Source organism: Triticum dicoccoides, unplaced genomic scaffold (assembly GCF_002162155.2).
Source record: "Triticum dicoccoides isolate Atlit2015 ecotype Zavitan unplaced genomic scaffold, WEW_v2.0 scaffold38682, whole genome shotgun sequence".
NCBI classification, from domain to species: domain Eukaryota; kingdom Viridiplantae; phylum Streptophyta; class Magnoliopsida; order Poales; family Poaceae; genus Triticum; species Triticum dicoccoides.
The window spans coordinates 996-14,003 of NW_021268332.1; the positions used below are offsets into that span (position 1 = coordinate 996).

Sequence of the window (13,008 nt, forward strand, 5' to 3'; positions counted from 1 at the left end):
GAGTCCCTGTGGCTCACAGATTACTATTACACCAGATGCAGGGCCTGATGATTCCGCTCCAGGTGACGCGCTCGATCTCAAGTGGGAGTTCGACGAGGACTCTCAATGATACTATGTTTCCTTTCCTGATGATCAGTAGTGGTGCCCAGTTGGGGGTGATCGGGACCGTGTCGCATGTTGGGTTATCTTTTATTTTGGCGCCGTAGTCGGGCCATGAGTGTTTGAATGATGTAATGTTATTTATGTACCTTGATTGACGTGGCGAGTGTAAGCCAACTATGTTATCTCCCTTTTTATTATCTATATATTACATGAGATGTTGTGAAGATTGCCTAACTTGCGACATATGCCTTCAATGCGATTATGCCTCTAAGTCGTGCCTCGACATGTGGGAGATATAGTCGCATCGAGGGTGTTACATGCACCTACCTGCCTCCAAGAATGTTGTCAAGCCACCGATGGGCGTTTGATGGACACATTTATTTTCCCCGTTGCAACGCACGGGCCTTTTTGCTAGTCTATCCCTATAATAATAAAGCACGGATTGACTCCGTGGGTTCACCGTCACAATACGCTTTCTTCTCATGTCATAATACGTTTTTATAATTTGTATAGACAAAATCGTAATATAAACGAGGTGGTACTAATTTGGAGTCCGCACGTAAACAAAAGCTTCCTCTGTTTATTCCCTGCCGTATATGATGTGTATTAGGCCTGCCCTACGCTCTTTTGGGCCTCATCCACGGTCAGTCTAGCACTCTTCCGATCCCAAAAAAACCAACACGTCAAGCTGCACAATACATAGGGTCAAGTGGGCTTCTAATCAGCCTTTTCATGTTGGTTTACTCATTAAAAATATAGCGCCGGATGACCAGCACTCCTTGCCTGCGTGCGTTTGCCTGCCGCTATGTACATGCATGCGTGGCTCGCGTGTGTGTGGTGCGCTGTGTGTGGGGAAAACGTTTCGTTCAGGAACTTTGCAAATAAATTCATATAGTTTACGGTATTCAATCCGTGGTCCTTTTTAAAGTGAGAAAAAAACACGAAAACACACACTCGAACAGGCGCTCCTCTCTCCCTGGCCTCCGATCCCAGCCGCCAGGAGGCGCCCCGCGCGATGCTCGATCCGGTCCCACGCCAGTCATCCGGCGCGACGTCGATGGATCTGGCGGCGGGAGCAGCGTCTTGCTCCGGTGGCGACGGCACCCTGCTGATCCAGAGAAGAAAGAGACAGGGCGTGAGGGAGAGAGGAAAGAGAGGAGGAAAGGAGAAGGAGAAGGGGGCACAAGGTGAGGGAGGCAGTCGGTGGGGGTGGCTTGGACCGGCTCAGCAAGGAGATCTTCTCCATCCTCGAGTCCAACTTCGTCCGCAGGCGCTGGAGCCGACAGGGGCGTGCTCAGCCGGGCGTGTGCGCGTGCTCTCCATCGACGGGGGACGCTCGCCGCGGCCGTGCTGGTCAGGCTCGAGCACCGCTGCAGGAGCTGTCCGGGAACCCCGAGGCCCGCGTCGCGGACTACTTCGACATGGCGGCAGAGTCCGGCGCCAGCGGGTTCTTGGCGGCCGCGCTGTTCGCTCGACGAAAGAATAAAAATAATACGAAGACCAAATACAACGACGTATTTGCCTTATGGCAAAGAAGCCGGCAGCAGTTGGTGGCGCGATGGACGCTGCGTGGCTGTATGAGCACACACCAGGTATGCAGATGCAGAACAAAGTAGAGCTCTCACAATTTTTTATCCGAGGTGTATTTTTTTTGGTACGATCTTGATTTCTGGATGGCACCACTTCGCAGGCAGCAGGCTCTAGCCGCGGCAGCAGGAAAACGGACGGCAACATCCTGTCATACATGCAGGATTCTGCATTTGGATAAAAGGAGTCCGGTAGATGTCAACAAAGGAGTGAAATAAGCATCTGTACTCTCCTTATTTTTGTGCAAATGAAAGGCTTGCGGAGACTATATTTCCGTGGCCTAATGGAACGGAATCTGATAAATCGATCTTGGTTACCAATCTGTCCTATGTAATTAATGAAGGACATGGCATTGGCAGGAGCTAGCCTACGCACAGTGTGCACGGTGAGCAAATCCCTCTGTTTCTCAGCTACCAAATATTTCTTCTTTTGCTACTGAGTGAATCATCAGTTTTGTTTTGTTATGGCTACAAGCACTCCTGGCATCAGAAGATGGCTATATTGGCGAAAAAGACTGGTGGTCTGTGTTTCACTTTTGGACATCTATGTGAGCAGCTTCCTCCTGCTTTCATTTATCAGCTCACAACACATGGTTGGTGTTTGTGTGATTACTCAAGTTACAGCGATGTATTACATTAGGATCAAATAGCTAAAGTTTAAATACTCATAGGTGGACATTGCTGTCAATTTTTAAGCTTTCACTGCAAACGTGATAAAATTCATATTGTACCCACTATGATTCCTCTGACTCATATTCATATTTCTAATTTCATGGATAAAAGTAGGCATGACATAATATGTCTTGTTCATTGTAACATTTTTTAGGTAGGCATTTATTCTTTTAGATAGTTGTTGTATTTTAGGAGGGTGTGGGATATTTTCCCCCATTTAACTAGCTTACAGAATAATTTTTTATTTATGTCTCAATTTAACCAAAATTTTGCTACCATAAGAGCATGGCATAATTTCGTTGTAACAATTCTTCAGGTAGATATTTACCGGTTTAGATGTGTTCTGTTCTTTTAGAAGAGTGTGAGGATAATTTATTTTATTGTGACAAACAGGAGGAGTTTGCGGAACCAACGTGCTAGAATGTGATGGTCAAACTCATCGCCTGTGATTCATGCTCGTCGTGAAAGGTGGACAATGTGACCACGAGTGGCAACGAGTGCGATAACCCGGGTGGGTTGCTTGGACCATGCGAGGATTTGTTTTCCCCGTTGCAACGCACGGGCATATGTGCTAGACGATGACTAATAATAATCTATCCCTAATTTTTTAATAATAAAATACGGATTGACTCCATGAGTTTACTGTCACAATACGCTTTTATCCAATCGTAATACGTTTTTACGATTCGTATAGACAAAATCGTAATATAAATGAGGTGGTACTAATAACGGATCACACCACGATTTCGTTAGTTGCCCAATAAAAGCCACGATCCTCTTCCTGTTTCCCACGCACGGGCGCACCATCAGGCCACGATTTCCTTCGTTGCCCAAAAAAAGCCACGATCCCCTTCCTGTTTCCCACGCACGGGCGCACCCCTGACGCCGCCGCCTTCCTCCCGGAGTCCGCGGCCAAATTCTACGCCGGGAGCAGCGGATCCATCTCTCCGACGCCTCCTCTCCCTCGAGTCTTGACCTCTTCGGCAGCCTTCCTCCCGTCCCAAGTTCAGGAGATGCATGAGGACGACGATGGCGGCGAGGCGCCTCACGCGCGCGAACATCGCCACCCTACACCCCGGTCGTGCGCGCTGCTCTGTGAGGTTTAAGCACCGCGCCCGCTGCGCTCCGCTGTCTCATTGAGGAGTACCACAGCTGGCCCATGCCAGCCGAGCGTTTCTCTCCCCGACTGCTCCTACGTTGACCTGCACACATCCTCTGCTTGGCTAAGTCCCACCGCCTACAACCGTCACCATCGTCAGATCTGCTCCAATATGCGCGCCCTGGTCTTTACTTCCCTGACCCAGTGGCATTGCCATCGTCAGATCATGTTGCAGAAGGCTCTGCTTCTTTGTTGCTCCAGTGATGGATATTGCTGAACTAAGCAAACCTCTAGGTGTAAGACACCATCTGAACGATTATCTGCTTCATAATGTCCATGTACACAACAAACAGTCTCAATTTGCAGGTCCCAGTGAACTGCAGCGCCTCAAAAGCTGTCAAGCAGTTGGTTTCCAAGATTATTGTGCCAGCGGACCGTTCATGTAGAGGAGTGAGAGCACCAGAAACAGCCTCAGTTTCCCCTTCCTTGGCATCCGAGCACTGTCGGAGTTCAGTTCCCAGCAAGAACAACACTTGTCCCGAGCTATTTTGAGTCACGACACGACGCCACTGGTCATCTGGCATGTGCTCGGGAGGAAGAAACAGTCCATGTTCAGTTTAACATAGCCATCAGCTGACCTTTTTTTTTCATTGCAGAGCACGATCCTTGTTCCTGATCGAGTGCAAGATTGGCACTTGGCCCATTTGTTGCTTTTCTTTGTCATCAGTGGCAAGTGGCAACACACGCTTTATCTCAGTAGGACAATAGCTCTGAATAAAAATAACAGATGCACCGATCATTTTCTTCAGGAGTTTTAGGCTCTGTGCTATGGACTATGGTGAGGTAACATCCTAAAATACACACCTTGTGATTGTTACCATCAAGCAATCTCTACTCTTGTGGTTTCCTTTTTTGAGGAATTGGCAGTGATCTGCCTATTAATTTAGAGGAAAAGATGTTACAACGTTAGCATTACAGGATTAGGCTGAACCTAAATTTGCAGCGCTAGCAAAGAAGAAAACTAAAAGTAAAATTCGTCAGGCTCGGGAGGGGTGTCATTTTCACAATCAGAGCTCCAGTGCATGGTCGTTGTTGGCATGAGGATGTCTTGTTTGATTAGGTGCAAGACGTTTGCTCTTGTGGTTTCCACTGTGTTATGGATCAGGACGAATTAATAAACTTAATAAAGGAAATACATGGTTATTGTTTTCTGATTGCTCTTCACTTTCTTTGAACTCCATACGTTTTCCTCTTTTTCTTATGTCCTGCTTAGTTAGTATGCAAGCAGAAGCTTTCTTCTCTATGCTGTTACTTCTTACTGATTTTTTTATAGATCCTCAAATTTTTATTTTATTAGCCAGCAAATAATAATTGGTGGATCTCATTTTCCATTGTCCAGTTTGTGCTTTTGTGGATTATCTCATTAAACAACTTGCATGCCGTTCAATGTTGCAACTCTCCTGACTTCTGAAAAAATACTACAGAGCTAAAAAACATTCTTCTACGTTCTCTCGAGGTACAACGATTACTACTACTGGCAGAACTAATAAAAGGGGGAGGCCTCGATGGAGGCGCCTGAGCGGAATGAAGTGCTCATATGGGATACTCCATAACTTCAGTCCATCAAATATCGGTAACATATTTCTATCACACAAGAAATTGCTAATCTATATCCTTCATTTTTTTAGAGATGTGATAATACTTTTAGTCATAATGTGTTGCACTAAAAGTTCACTTGACTCCACGTAAATAATTTGACAGATGAGAGAGGACAAGTTATTCCTAAACAAAGTGTGGAATTTGTGCAATCATGAAATCTTTACTGACCAGGGTTCTGAACGTAGGGCCCATTAGACAAAACATGACTTAGAGTGTTAAAATATTTGGCTGCATATTCGTTAAGTCTGAAAATGAGACATATTTAGGAGTTTCCAAAAGAGGCGCAACATAAACAAACTTCAGAGCCGCCTCAAAGTAAAGGCATGTACTGCAGGTGGATTGTGGTCAGAACATATAAAAGAAGTTGATATAATGGGTAAATAATGCTCAGAAAACATTTAAAAAGAAATGGGCATCAACAACCTTCAGATGATTCGACATATGCTTTAAGTCTCGAGCTTCCAAGAGAAAAATGCAACCATACTATTATCCTGCCTAATTGGACTTGCAGTCTCTGAATTATTGGAAATTGCTTATTTCATACTGCCATGTTGATCGCCAATTTCAACACTGGATCACCTCAACTGTGCTTTTATTTTTGAAGCATCAGATTTTACTGGAGTGGACTGGACCTCTGATTTTCCTTCTTTCAGATCGTCATAAATTAGGCTATTTTTCGTGGCAACTCTGAGTTACATCAACTGCTTCACATTTTTTTTTCGCTCCTGCTTGTCATGAGTACTGAGAATATGTGTTTATCAACTTAGCGATAAACCCACTTTTCTTGGTTGCAAGAATAGCTTGCCAGTACTTTACAACAATCTTATTTGTTGTCCTGGTCACTTGGAAAGCATGTTGTGTTCTCCATGTGGTGAGGTTTTCCCACAATTAGGAAATAGAGCGGCATGGAGGACTGGAAGGACGCGGAGGGGCACCGGGCCACCGGCAGTAGGGAGGGCGAGGAACAGCTCGAAGTGGGATGCATGCGTGCGTAGAGAGGGAGTTGCTTGCATATTTTGTACTTTTGGTGATTTTTGTCAGGGATAGTAACTTGAGTGATTGCAGTAAACATACAGATTATAGACTAACATTTCTTCTTAAATATCTCGTTAAAGTTCTGTACTAAAGACTACAGGGCTGCACTTGGTCATTCAACACTGAAGGTCAATGTTTCACTTAGGCCACTTGGGTTCTGAACATGCAATAAAAGGAAGAAAACTTAGCAAGGGTTCCAGATCTTGCTTCAAGAAAAATGTTGACAATATGCTTTGACGCACCATTAGCTCTGGCAGGAAAAAGAATCTGATGGAATCGCAGGATTTCTTCAATCACATCATTAGTAGATGGCAAAGCCTTGAGGCTACCACTGGGAATGAAGCAAAATCATGAAGATGACTGGTTAAGGAAATAGCAAGACTTGCACCATTGACTTTGCTTGCTATTGGCATGAATTTAAAATTCTGGTTTCAGTCTTTCAGTTGATGCAGGACTCGAGTGTGAGAAATTGACTCAGTATAATGACCCTAAGTCGAAGAAATCATCACAGTGAGGACGAGCTTGAGGTTGCAGTGGCGGAACCAAAAGTGATGATCACGAACCGAGTCTACATATATGCAACCCACAATTAAAAGTATTGAATTAGCATTTCTAATTTTTAAGTTCAATTAGTGATCAATTTTATTTGATTTCAACTCATAAGGTTGGTTGTACACTATTTATAATCATTACATGTATTATGTTATGTTATCAGTGACTTGATTTCAAGGCCGTAATTTTATTACCCATTGCAACGAAAATGTTGGCGAACAGATAACAAAAGCTATCCGGACTGATGGCAGAAAATTATTATGGTAACGATAAACTATACTATGTTTTAGGGAACTATATAACAAAGCCGTTTACTGTGGTAGAAAAAAGTAGTACAGTCAATCCTGTACCTTTACAACCGAGAAACACAGGGGATATGCTGTGGAAAAAATGGCATATGATAAAAGCACAGACTTAAAATGAATGCTCATGTTTCTTGAACTGAACTTCAACACTTGCATGCTTCTGAACTAAATTTTGAAGACATGCAGGCAACTTCGTTTGAAGCATCGGGTTGACTTGAGGCCTGACACCGGTGAGGTCAGAGACGACAGTTCATCGCGGTGGCCGTTGACAATGGCCAGGAAGCCAGGTTGCCCGTCTACCATCTTCATATGTTGCTTCATATGTTGTCCATCTCCCCCTCTGCTTTTCTACGTACGTCTCTCACCTCCATTTATTTCCCTTTATAGAAAAAACTAGCATGTCTCTCTCCCTCGCTTGAGTGTTGAATCAGTCGTGTGAAATTTCTATGCCCAATACGTGCCCGGGCGTCGCCGCCACTCCGTGTCTGCCGCAACGTCAACCCTCCCATTTCTGCACTGTCGCCACCACCGGCCGGTAGCCCGTGCAGCCACCTCAAGTGTCCTCCACCGCCCATGCCATGTCCCCTATGTGACGCGCGATCTGCCCCATGGGGCAAGGAAACCAGAACCTCAGCCGCCATCTCACATGCGATGGCATGCACCTCAGTGTGCGGTGAGAATGATGCATTTTTCCAATGGGACATCTTTGTTCAGCAAACTTTATGTTCTTACAAGGATAGTTTACAAGATCGTGGTATTATTGTAACAGCAGTAGCCATTGAGACATCAGGTGATCCTTATGAGCAGAACCATCATGACAAACAAACCGGTCAATAGAATTCATAAAGCTGCAGTTAATTTGCTCTATTCAATAATGCTTGCAGTTTGAATGAAAATTGTTAACTAGACTCCCATGAGTGCGGTGGTGTATTATTTTGCAAAAAATAGTTTTTGTCGCCTTTTAGTGTTTTCATTAACATTCATGGTCATATATGTTGCCTGACAAGATGCGAGTTATCAGCCACTTAGTTCTTATCTTTATTTCCATCACAAGTTTCGACAATTAATTAGCTTTCGTTGAATCATGCTTCTGGATAATGAATAAAATGATGTACCGGTTTGGGATACTTCTTCATCAACCTATGTTCCACTCAACATTCTTCTTTTGGATTACTTCTTCACCAACTTATTCTCCACTGGCTTTAAAAAAACTTATGCTCCACTCTACATTAATATCATGGAAAAATAGTTGCTATAGTGACCTTGTATATAGTTGTTTTAGCGGGCATGAGTGTTTGCATTTTTTTTACCCGTTGCAACGCACGGGCCCTTTTGCTAGTAACCTAAATTTTTTTTGTTATGTTTATCCCTCGCGTGAGGAGGGGGCAGAGGCGCGAGCCTGCTGGCCGGATCCGAAGCGAGCCAGAGCGGATGACAGCAAAGGAGGAGGGGTCGGAGACGACAAAGGAGGAGGGGTCGAAGGAGGCTGCTGGCTGGATCTGGAGCACAGGACAGCGACTAGGCGGGCCAGATCGGACGACGGCAGAGGAGGAACTCGAGGATGAAGCAGGCAGGTGACGGATGCTTCTGGGCAGTCCGAATCATCGGGGTTCTCGAAGAGAGGGAGGCAGTCGAGGCCAGTGCTGGAGATACTGCCGACGCGGGCATGCTGGGTCGCAACGGCAGGTGTCGGTGCGCAGGTTCCGGCGACTGGACGCGGGCGTGACGGTGGCAGTTCTAAACTCTATGGTTGCGGCGCCATTGTTGTTGTTCTGAGTTTTCCTGTTCGACACAGAAGAGAGAGGGTGAGGAGAGAGATGAGACCGGTGCTAGAATTGGGAGGGAGAAGCGGGGAAGAGCCGGCTCACTGGCGGGGTCCGGCTGCTGTTGCTGTAGATTGCCAGAGGGGCTGGCTGGCTCGACCCACTCGGGTTCGAGCTGCCGGAGAGGAGCGACTGGGAGGCTGCCTGCTTCTTCGTGGACGAGGGCGCGAGGAAGCGCTCTCGGGAGCAGTGGGATCTGGGAGAGAAGGTGGCTGCGCTGTGTAGCTGTTTGCAGGTCTCTCGATGGGGAATTGATATAATCCAGCAGACTGGGGGTCCCACGCACCGCTACCTCATCTCTCCTGGTCCAGTCATTTTCTTTCCACTGATCCCCATCCACATACGACCTCTCTCCTCTCCATAGCACTAGCACTCGTACCCACGCTATATTTTCACCTGGTTTATAGCAAGGGTGTTTGCTCTCTAAAGCATGAGTATGTGATTTTTCTCCCGTTGCAACACACAAACATTTTTTTCTAATAAAGCACGGTGCGTTTCTCCGTTTTTTTGATCCGTTCACTCGTATTATATTATTTTTTTATCCAAGGTGGTACTAATAAAGTATTTTTTCCTAAAAAACTTTTGTTATATTTATCCCTCGCGTGAGGAGGGGACAGAGGCGCGGGCCTGCTGGCCGGATCCGAAGCGAGCCAGAGCGGATGACGGCAAAGGAGGAGGGGTCGGAGACGGCAAAGGAGGAGGGGTCGGAGGAGGCTGCTGGCCGGATCTGGAGCACAAGACAGCGACTAGGCGGACCAGATCGGACGACGGCAGAGGAGGAACTCGAGGATGAAGCGGGCAGGTGACGGATGCTTCTGGGCAGTCCGAATCATCGGGGTTCTCGAAGAGAGGGAGGCGGTCGAGGCCAGTGCTGGAGATACTGCCGACGCGGGCATGCTGGGTCGCAACGGCAGGTGTCGGTGCGCAGGTTCCGACGACTGGACGCGGGCGTGACGGTGGCAGTTCTAAACTCTATGGTTGCGGCGCCATTGTTGTTGTTCTGAGTTTTCCTGTTCGACACAGAAGAGAGAGGGTGAGGAGAGAGATGAGATCGGTGCTAGAATTGGGAGGGAGAAGCGGGGAAGAGCCGGCTCACCGGCGGGGTCCTGCTGCTGTTGCTGTAGATCGCCAGCGGGGCTGGCTGGCTCGACCCACTCGGGTTCGAGCTGCCGGAGAGGAGTGACTGGGAGGCTGCCTGCTTCTTCGTGGACGAGGGCGCGAGGAAGCGCTCTAGGGAGCAGTGGGATCTGGGAGAGAAGGGGGGCTGCGTTGTGTAGCTGTTTGCAGGTCTCTCGATGGGGAATTGATCTAATCCAGCAGACTGGGGGTCCCACGCATCGCTACCTCATCTCTCCTGGTCCAGTCATTTTCTTTCCACTGATCCCCATCCACATACGACCTCTCTCCTCTCCATAGCACTAGCACCCGTACCCACGCTATATTTTCACCTGGTTTATAGCAAGGGTGTTTGCTCCCTAAAGCATGAGTATGTGATTTTTCTCCCGTTGCAACACACAAACATTTTTTCTAATAAAGCACGGTGCGTTTCTCCATTTTTTTGATCCATTCACTCATATTATATTATTTTTTTATCCAAGGTGGTACTAATAAAGTATTTTTTCCTAAAAAACTTTTGTTATGTTTATCCCTCGCGTGAGGAGGGGGCAGAGGCGCGAGCCTGCTGGCCGGATCCGAAGCGAGCCAGAGCGGATGACGGCAAAGGAGGAGGGGTCGGAGACGGCAAAGGAGGAGGGGTCGGAGGAGGCTGTTGGCCGGATCTGGAGCACATGACAGCAACTAGGCGGGCCAGATCGGACGACGGCAGAGGAGGAACTCGAGGATGAAGCGGGCAGGTGACGGATGCTTCTGGGCAGTCCGAATCAATGGGGTTCTCGAAGAGAGGGAGGCGGTCGAGGCCAGTGCTGGAGATACTGCCGACGCGGGCATGCTGGGTCGCAACGGCAGGTGTCGGTGCGCAGGTTCCGGCGACTGGACGCGGGCGTGACGGTGGCAGTTCTAAACTCTATGGTTGCGGCGCCATTGTTGTTGTTCTGAGTTTTCCTGTTCGACACAGAAGAGAGAGGGTGAGAAGAGAGATGAGACCGGTGCTAGAATTGGGAGGGAGAAGCGGGGAAGAGCCGGCTCACCGGCGGGGTCCTGCTGCTGTTGCTGTAGATCGCCAGCGGGGCTGGCTGGCTCGACCCACTCGGGTTCGAGCTGCCGGAGAGGAGCGACTGGGAGGCTGCCTGCTTCTTCGTGGACGAGGGCGCGAGGAAGCGCTCTCGGGAGCAGTGGGATCTGGGAGAGAAGGGGGCTACGTTGTGTAGCCGTTTGCAGGTCTCTCGATGGGGAATTGATCTAATCCAGCAGACTGAGGGTTCCACGCACCGCTACCTCATCTCTCCTGGTCCAGTCATTTTCTTTCCACTGATCCCCATCCAAATATGACCTCTCTCCTCTCCATAGCACTAGCACCCGTACCCACACCAAAGTGACACACAAGATTGTTTTTAACAGGGTAAGGGATCCCAAGGACCGAGAAGCTGCATTAGAGTAAGAGATACTAAGAGAAGTACAGCTGGACCCTATTTCGTCCCTAAACGTTCGAAACGCATGCCCGGTCCGGTCAGTGTCCGGTCAAAAAAATGACCCAATCAAACCCTTCATTTTCTCTTAAATCGTCTAGACTTACCGGCGTACCTTAAACCAGGACCAAATTGCAGCCAAGTGATGACTTTGCAGTTAGAATTCAGAACTTGATTGTCTTCAAGGAGACAGTTCATTTGTGTACATACAAACCATTCATGATATAATTCTCATGTATAATGTTATCAAGAACAAAATGATTCATTTTTTTATATCACGTGTCCACCAACTTATTCATGGTTTTGCTATAACCAACAATTTGCTTCCAATTTCTTTTGCAATTTGATCGAACTACCAATGCTTATATATGTGCTGCCCATAGTGATGAATGGAGCAAAAGCTGTCTTCAATGAGACAAATTCTTTTGTGTATATACAAATTATTCATGGTATAATTCTCATGTATAATGACCGGAAGAACTAAATCATGTATTCTTTTATCATGTGTCCACCAACTTATTCATGGTTTTGCTATAACCAACAATTTGTTTCCAATTCCTTTTGCAATTAGAAAGAACTCCCAATGCTCAACCTCGATGAATTTTGACTACAATAATATGTTTCTACATGAGATTAACTACTCGGAAGTATCCCTCTATTGTGTGTATCCCGTGTATACTGATAGTTTGCCTCTATTGTGTGTATGCTGAATTTTATAATCAATCCTATTTTGTGTCGCAATTCGGGGACTTAATGAAGATATCCTCCTATTTGCCTACTATCAACACAAGAAGTAAAAACGAGTAGAAATGTGAGGGGTGGTGCAAGGAGTATCCCTTGCAGGGCTGCCCCCATGTCAAGTTCGATGAGGTTAGAATTTTAAAGTTTTAAACATTCCATTGCTCCGGCGTGGCTTTGTGACATGTGTGTCGTGTCATGGCCGAGCTGATCGCCTTGGATTGAGCAATGTTCACACCCATTGCGATTAGATGGACATCATGCCACCGTCAACAATGAGGACAAGAATAAGTAATACTTTTATCCCGTTGCAACGCACGGACCCTTTTACAAGTCTTTTCCTAATCTTCACGGGTGATTAAAGCACGTATTGACTCCGTGTGTTCACCGTCACAATACGCTTCTTCACGTGAATTTACGCTTTCAAATTGAATTTAAAACATATACGCGAGGTGGTACTATATCTTTACCTACTAATAAACCACGCATCGCTTCTGGTGGTACGTCATAAAAACAACCCTCGAAGTTGGCAATAATTACCCACCAATGCCACCCGTAAGTGGCAAAAACGATTCGTTTTTAATTTCTAATATCGCTCCAGGGTTCTGTTATTAAAGATGGATACGATATAATAGCACCAATGCATGAGCAACGCGATGACTGAGGCAACGATGCTCCACACAAGAGACCAGGGTTCGATCCCTGGTTCTCACGCTTTTTCTCTTTCTTTTTACCAAGCGCAGTAATGGGCCAGCCCATGTGCGGGTCGTGGCGCCCCCTGTTTTCTATATCTTTTTTTTATTTCTATTTTGTTTTTTCCCTAAAAATAAATTTCGGATTGATGGCGCCCCC

General features: G+C 46.7%; 1 long non-coding RNA gene across 1 annotated transcript; it reads left to right on the forward strand.

Annotated features, from left to right (window-relative positions):
- The first annotated feature begins 1,011 nt into the window (after window positions 1–1,011).
- On the forward strand, window positions 1,012–3,028 carry LOC119346088. Its single transcript, XR_005167355.1, has 3 exons — window positions 1,012–1,694; window positions 1,793–2,236; window positions 2,754–3,028. It is a non-coding gene; the product is annotated as an uncharacterized LOC119346088 (long non-coding RNA).
- The last annotated feature ends 9,980 nt before the right edge of the window (window positions 3,029–13,008 follow it).